Source organism: Pelodiscus sinensis, chromosome 9, assembly GCF_049634645.1.
Source record: "Pelodiscus sinensis isolate JC-2024 chromosome 9, ASM4963464v1, whole genome shotgun sequence".
In the NCBI taxonomy this organism is placed as follows: domain Eukaryota; kingdom Metazoa; phylum Chordata; order Testudines; family Trionychidae; genus Pelodiscus; species Pelodiscus sinensis.
Window position 1 is genome coordinate 50,753,988 of NC_134719.1, and position 7,790 is coordinate 50,761,777.

The 7,790-nt window shown below is 40.9% G+C and overlaps 1 long non-coding RNA gene across 1 annotated transcript; it reads right to left on the reverse strand.

The window, feature by feature from the left end:
* Positions 1–1,049: 1,049 nt before the first annotated feature.
* LOC142830679 (uncharacterized) lies at positions 1,050–7,446 on the reverse strand. The gene is made up of 4 exons (XR_012906128.1): positions 7,345–7,446; positions 6,037–6,133; positions 3,429–3,549; positions 1,050–1,666 (listed from the first exon to the last, which is right to left on the reverse strand). It is a non-coding gene; the product is annotated as an uncharacterized LOC142830679 (long non-coding RNA).
* Between the last annotated feature and the right edge of the window lie 344 nt (positions 7,447–7,790).

Consider the following 7,790-nt stretch of genomic DNA (forward strand, 5'->3'; position numbering starts at 1 on the left):
AAGTTTTCCGTTAAAAGCATTTGCGGAAAAGAGCGTCTAGATTGGCACGGACGCTTTTGCACAAAAGCACTTTTGCGCAAAAGCATCTGTGGCCAATCTAGATGCACTTTTGCACAAAAAAGCCCTGATCACCATTTTCGCTATCGGGGCTTTTTTGCGCAAAACAAATCTGAGCTGTCTACACTGGCCCGAATGGGAGCAGCATAGTATTTCCGCAAGAAGCACTGATTTCTTACATGAGATCGTCAGTGTTCTTGCAGAAATTCAAGCAGCCAGTGTAGACAGCTGGCAAATTTTTCCGCAAAAGCCCCTGATGACCCCCCATGCCGGACAGACAGTTCTCAGGTTTCCCTGCTTGCTGGTCTACCTCTCTGAGGGACAGCAAAGCATTTGTGTCTTGGAGTGCTCTGCTTGCCCTCACTCGGGACACCACGGCACTCTACAACATGGAACCAGACCTACCTCCAGGGACTCTGCTGCATCTCGTGGACACATTGCCAGCAGCCTGGCTGCACTGTCTGCAGGATGCAATCAGGGAGGACCATCGAGGGGCTGTCAGGATCCAGGGGGCCCTGCAGGAGAGCTTTCACCCTGAGGAGCGCTAACAGTCTCCCTGGTCTGCCCCACTGGGGGCTTATGCCCCATTCCTCCCTCTCGTCCTTCCACTTACCCTTCCCTAGCCCCCCCTTCCCGATGATGAATAAAATATGTGTATTTTTGAAAATACAAACTCTGTTTATTTAACAAAACTGTGGGAGGGTGAAACTCTGGGGAGATTGGGAAAGGTGGTGGGAGAGAGGAGGAGAAAGAGTGGGAGAGGGGAGGAGGAAAACTTGGAGGAGGGAGCTAGAAGGGGGGAGCAAGAGGAAGGAGGGGGAGGGGAAGCTCAACACTCAGGGGTGGGGGTCTTGCCAGGCAAACTGCCTCCCTGCACCACGGGGGTGAGGGCCTCGGCATCCCCGGGGGGATGGGTAGGAGGGTGCGGAGGTTGTGGTGGGGGATGTGGAGATTGAGGAGGAGGGTGTGGAGGTTGAGGAGGAAAAGGTGGGAGGGGGGCAGGAGTAGGAAGAGGAACAGTAGCTGGGGGGGCAGCAGGTGCAGGAACGGCACAGGGCAGCACCGTCAGAGCTGCACCGTCAGAGCTGATGTGCTTGCACAGAGGCCATGGTCGGCATGTCCGGCTCTGCACGGGACTGGGAGCTGCTCTGAAACTGCACCTGTGCCCCTGTGCTGTGTATAGTGCGGCCGGGGTGGGGGGGAGGTGTGTAGAAGGGGCGTGTGAAGGGAGGCCGTCCTGCTGTGTCCTGCCCCGGGGTTGGGAGCGTGTCAGGTCTCTTCACACACACTTGTGGCTATCAGGCCACGGCCCCTCTGTGGCACGCAGCTGGAGCCACCTGCCCAAGGATGGCATGGCACGTGTCCGCACATGCACAAGTGGCTTGGTGATCCATGGGAGGCATGGCCCACACGCATGGTCCCTGGTCTCCCTCCTTGCCTGCCCCCCGGGTAGTGGACAGTGCTGGCACTTACCTGGTATGGCCTCCCCGGACGACCCTGCCGACTCCGGTGCTGGGACAGCTGGTGGTGGCCCCTCTGCTGCACCCGGGTCAGGGCCCTCAGCTCCCAGCTCACTGCCCCAGCTGGGACAATTCCTCAGATTTGTCACCTAAAAAGAATGGCTCAGGTTTAGGAACCTCTCAACATCCTCAGCTGTGAAGAGTGAAACAAATATTATTTTGTTTCTCCTCAATAACCTTATTGTCTTTGAGTGTTCCTTTAGCATTTTGATTATCCAGTGGCCCCACTGGTTGTTTAGCCTGATTCCTGCTTCTGATGAAAACATTTTGCAATTACTTTTTGAGTATTTGGCTAGCTGGTCTTCAAAACCCTTTTTGGCTTTCCTTATTATATTTTTTTCACTTAATTTGACAGAGTTTATGCCCTTTCAAAAAACAAAAAAACAGAACAACCAGGCTACGTCTACATTGGCCCCTTTTCCGGAAGGGGCATGGTAATTTTTGAAATCGCAATAGGGAAATGCGCGGGGGATTTAAATATCCCCCGCGGCATTTAAATAAAAATGTCCGCCGCTTTTCTCCGGCTTTTAGAAAAGCCGGAAAAGAGCGTCTACACTGGCCCCGATCCTCCGGAAAAAAAGCCCTTTTCCGGAGGATCTTATTCCTACTTCAAAGTAGGAATAAGATCCTCCGGAAAAGGGCTTTTTTTCCGGAGGATCGGGGCCAGTGTAGACGCTCTTTTCCGGCTTTTCTAAAAGCCGGAGAAAAGCGGCGGACATTTTTATTTAAATGCCGCGGGGGATATTTAAATCCCCCGCGCATTTCCCTATTGCGATTTCAAAAATTACCATGCCCCTTCCGGAAAAGGGGCCAATGTAGACGAGCCCCCAATGTTTATCTATTCTTTCACACTTTGGAACTTCAGTGGCTGCTCCTTGACTCTGGGGTTTTCCCCAGCAGAGTTTTGCTACTTTCCAGTCATTAGGGGTATCACAGCTTCAAGTGATAGCCAAGGATCCACCTCTCCCTGACCTCACCCGTGTCAACTGATGCTGATGCTATTTAAGCCGTGTTATATAAACAAATTAAAAGTGTGTTCTTTCTAAATTCCCCTTTCTCTTATTTTTCCTACTTCTTATATGGTCCCCCTTCTGCCTTCCTCTCCCTTCTTCTGATATGAATGTGCAAAGAAATGTATAAAACGGAGTAAGTATTTAGTTCCTTTCTCTGTTAAAGGAACATGTATTTGTTCAGGTAGATTCAAAATAAGAAATGCATGACATTAATTAACTATACCAAGGGAAAACATAATCATATTTTGAGTATTAATACATGTTAATATAGTATTTGGTTAACTTATTCACTTTGAATATTTGCTGCATTATTAATATATGATCACATACATTTATTTTAGTGTCTGATTTTGTCAATACTGTGGCTACAAATTATTAAATAGAAATCCAAATGAATATTATTAAAGAAAAGCCTTTACTTGCTACTTAGGTGAGTCAAACAAATAAAAATTGTCTTGATTTATACCATTAAAACATTTGTCAAACCAATTTGGATGATATATACTCTAAAATGTATCCTAATTTTTTATTAAAAAAGGAAATGTGCTTAATGAAATTTACAATGGTTATGAATTAATTATTTTGAAAAATTTAGAATGATCTGTTAAGCCTCAGTATATGCATTATATAACTGAAGAACTTAAAAAGAATAAACAAACTTCACACTGTGTACTAGTGAGCAACTTGTCTTATAACAGTTGTTTGCTTTTCCTTAATAAAATGTCACCATTTATATTGTAGAACTACTAAAAATCATGTGAAGTTATAATGCAAAACTAAAGAGAGAAATTATGTGGCAGTCTATCCCTTTCTACTTAAGATCTTGCATTCAACGTACATGTAAAGGGATCAGGTATCCAGATGACTGCTTGGGCGCGCACGTTCCAGTGCACCCTTGATCTCAGTCCCACAGAAATTGCTGATTAGTTGCTGCTGCTGAGCTGCTGAGGTTAGATGGGCTAAAAACAGAGAGATTTTTTCTAGAAGGGTACGTCTACACAGCGAGGCTATTTCAGCATACTGGAAGTATCTCGAAATAGATACCCTGCATCTTTTGAACAGTCCCCTTTTTCAAGATAGGTCTCAAAATAGCAGACGCACTATTTTGGCATCCCTGTAACCTTCATTTGACAAGGGCTAAAAGATGTCTCAAAATAGCATATTATTTTGAAATTTAGCACTGTGTAGATGCACCAAAATGTGAAATACACTATTTCAAAATTCAATCAATTTTGAGTGCTGTGTAGATGCACCCTAAAGAGGCTTTCCCAAGATTACAGGGAATGACATACTGTATGATGGGATAAGGCATTAACAAATTAATGTTGACAATTTCAATTCATAGAGAGTATTATACCCAAATTAGAGATTTGTACTTGATTCTTCACCAACTTGAATTCCATGTAATTTTTTACATCTGTCCAAAGCCAGTACAAAACACTGTCCCAACCCAATTCTTAGTTACACTATAGCCAAACCACAGTTTCCTGACTCTTAAAATTGGTGATAATTTAAGTGTCAACATTGTTAATTAATCTCATAGAAGAAAAGAAGAGGATCATTGAAGTGTACAATTTACTGTCTGTACTTTTGCTATCATAGCTATGTTGGTTAGGGGATAAATTTCTTTTCTTCCGATATAACTATGCCAGCCAAAGCCCTAAACTAGATGAAGTTCTATCAGCAAAAGTGTCCTTCTGCCTGTATAATTTATATTGTTTAAGGAACTGGTAATAAGGTATAGTGGCAAAAAATATATTTTCTGCAGACTGTATCTGCTCTAGGAGGGTTTGCCGGTGTAACTATATTGGTATAGCTGTATCAAAACAAATTTTAACAGTAAAATAGACCTGTGAGAAATCTCTCACTTTGGTGCTTATAAAATGTAAAAATATCAAATATTCCTTGAATATATGGTTATTAAATATAGTTCCTTCTCGCCCTTAAAGCAGAAAAGCTATCCTTCTCAGTGACGTCCAAGATCACAACTGATCACATCTGTGGCTATTCTAAACTAGGGACAGTGGAAGATCTACATTCCAATAGTAATGCAACCTTGTATAAGTATCCCAGACAATCTGAAATAGGAATCCATTCCATATTTCTCCCCAGTAGTAGAAACTGGGATTCTTAAACAATATCTTAAAATACTGTTGACAAAAACAGGCATGTTTTTCTATCCATGATGACCCCACTGTGTCCCTTAATTAAGTCTCAAAGTTGAATAGGGAAGCTGCACATTTTATCTGACATACTTGCTGTTTGACCTCCAAGAAATTCAAGGTTAAATAGTGAAATTCCCCAATACCTCAAAGGAGTTCCAGCCACATGTTTTTAATCCAAATTATCAATTTCAAATTTGTCTGCCCTCTTAATCAAACACTCTCCCTGTGATGGTGCCTACATTACAACTGGGAAATGTAATTCCCAGCTTGAACAGATGTACAGGCATGTCTACACAGCAGGGCAAAAATCGAATTAAGATACGAAACTTCAGCTACATCAATTGTATAGCTGAAGTAGAATAGCTTAAGTTGGCAAAGTTGCAGGAATAGATAACATCAAGCTGAGCTGTTAAAGCCATAGGAGAAGTACTATCAAAACATTAAGAAAAATATATAAGGTAGATGAGCAAGAGGAGATGGCAGTTGACTGGCTAATGGTAATAGCTGTACCAATCCTAAAGAACAAAGTTCCTGAATAATTATAGAAATCTAAGGAAAAAGGGGATTAAAGATGTTTTCAGATTTCATCAGCTTTGTAAGGGCATTTGATTCAGTTTGGAGGGAAGCATTATGGAAAGTAATAAATTCATGCAGCATTCCAGACAGCTTCAATCATAAATGTGTGAAAATGTCAGTAGTGTCATAAGGATTGGAAGAAAATCCAAATAGTTCACATCAAATTTCAGTATACCACAAGGGAGCCTGGAATCATTTTAACTTTTCATCATGTTAACCATGGTAGGCAAGTTGGACATTGGGGGCTCTATAATTAGCTTTTAGTTTCTCAAGACAACATTATACAACTGATGGACATTTTTGAATCAATGATATTCTTTACTCTGACCATAACCATTTATTAGGTATAAATGGGACAGCAGTGCTGCATTATCACCACTCTTTCAAGAGCAAAGATGGCCCTGACTTTGGCACCTAACTCTAGCAGAGTGTTCATGCCTGTGAATATCAAGTGGATGGTAATTCCTCCTCCAGACTGGAATTAGATGCCTAACTTCCTTTAAGGAGCCAGGCTTAGGCTGCACACTTCTCTTTGGAATTTCCTACTTTGTAGGTTAGATAACTGTCAGCTTCGAATGCTGGCTCATTTTGGTCCCTCATTTTGGTCCTCCTAATCCATTGCACAAGGAGCCTGCATGCCTAACTCAGAGTTCTGAATTTCACTAGACCATGGATTATCTGAAAATTATGTGCTTCAATGCTCACCACTGCAATGCTTAAGTCTCCTTTCTGATCCTTAGTGCTGCTCTCAGATTTGCTTCCTTCTCTTCATTCTTCTCAATCTTGCCCACATAGACTCTGACTAATCAGAATGTAGCATGATAATTAGTTACCTGATCAGAAGCTCATTATCAACTCAGAAATGAACTGCTGTTAATGGTATTGAGCTTTCATGAATGAATTTAAGAAATATGAATTTATGTTAAAACACACAGGAAATATCTCAAATTAGACCGATAAGCCAATTCTTCTATGTCAGAGTTTCCTTCATAAAGCAGAATGGAAGATTTCTGAATTAAAAGCTGTGTTTCATTATAAATAGAGTTAACTCAAGCAATTAAACTACTATTAATTATGATGAATAATGACCAAAGTGAAGTGTCATCAATATTAGTGAATCTGTAGTGAAAGCTAAACACAAATTTTTAATTAACATTTAACAAACCAGAACTATGCTATTGCATAGTTCTTGTTAAATCTCAATAAGTAATTATTTATCAGTAAATAATATTAATCAGAGAATATTGTTTGTATAAGTAAGTTTCTATAAGGTCACTTCCACCTATTGCAAACTCAGAAGGGCTTCTAAAATATATCTTAAATTCTTTGCCTCAGTAATGCTTGTGTGAGGAGGGTGGGGGACCTCTCCAGAATCAAAGCTCAGAGGGATTCACCTTGGATAGCAAGCTATAGCAAACTTCAGTTACTGATTTTATTCACATGATAGATCTTGTCAAGGCTGGAGATGTACTAAATGCAATTATTCTTCTCCATTACAAGAGAGTGAGAAATCTTTTGCAATGATGACAAGGGATACTTGTGGCAGCTGGTTCAAAAGATTATCAGTGAGGTGGGAAATATAACACTTATTTATAAGAAACTTCCTATGCTCTCTATTGGGAACAACATTTTTCCCCTCTCTCAAGAGATAATTCTAAGGACAAAGTAAAAAAAAGATGACCCATATGCAAAAAAGTTATGTAGCTTTATTTTAATCAAATACAAAGGATAAGACATTCTTAATCTGTTTTCTCAGCCACGACAAACTATACATTTAATATGGTACCCTACAAACCTGTCAGATTCCAGCAAATTATTTTCATATAAGTTTAAAGAGGAGACTATTATCAGTTAAACAATTTTCTGTCCAAAACTTTATGGTGTATAGTAAAGAGAGCAGAAAGTACTCAAAAGTATACAAAATATGACTAATGATATCAAGTCCTTCACAGCAGAGAAGTATAGACCTCTACACCAGTGCCAGAAAGAAATTTTATTTGGTTTAGAACATACCTCTGACTTTTAATTCACCTCTGTCAGTCAGTCTGGCTCTCCTGAGAATTTATTTCTTTGCAATCAGTGTTGAGAGTCTGGTGGTGTCTTTGTACCATGCCCTCCATTCTCTTTTCATAGGTCCTGACTTAGGATCATGTGAACCAGTGCAAAAGAAAAACAAACAGTAAAATTAATAACAATTCAGACTCAAGAACTGTCTGATGCAATCCTATGTTTTGACAGGACTGAGAAATGGTCTCCTTGTAAATTGGTCTGCAATAAAGTGAGGCCTAAGATTGTACTAGCTTGCAAAGCCATGACCCTTCTACGACTTTGTGTTTAGTGTGAGAGAGAGAATCTGAGCCAAGTCAAAAGCACAACCTCAGCAGGAAGAGACCAAACATAACAAGAGAGCTAACTTCACATTTCCAAAACATCCGCCAAGACACATTGGAAACAGAGCA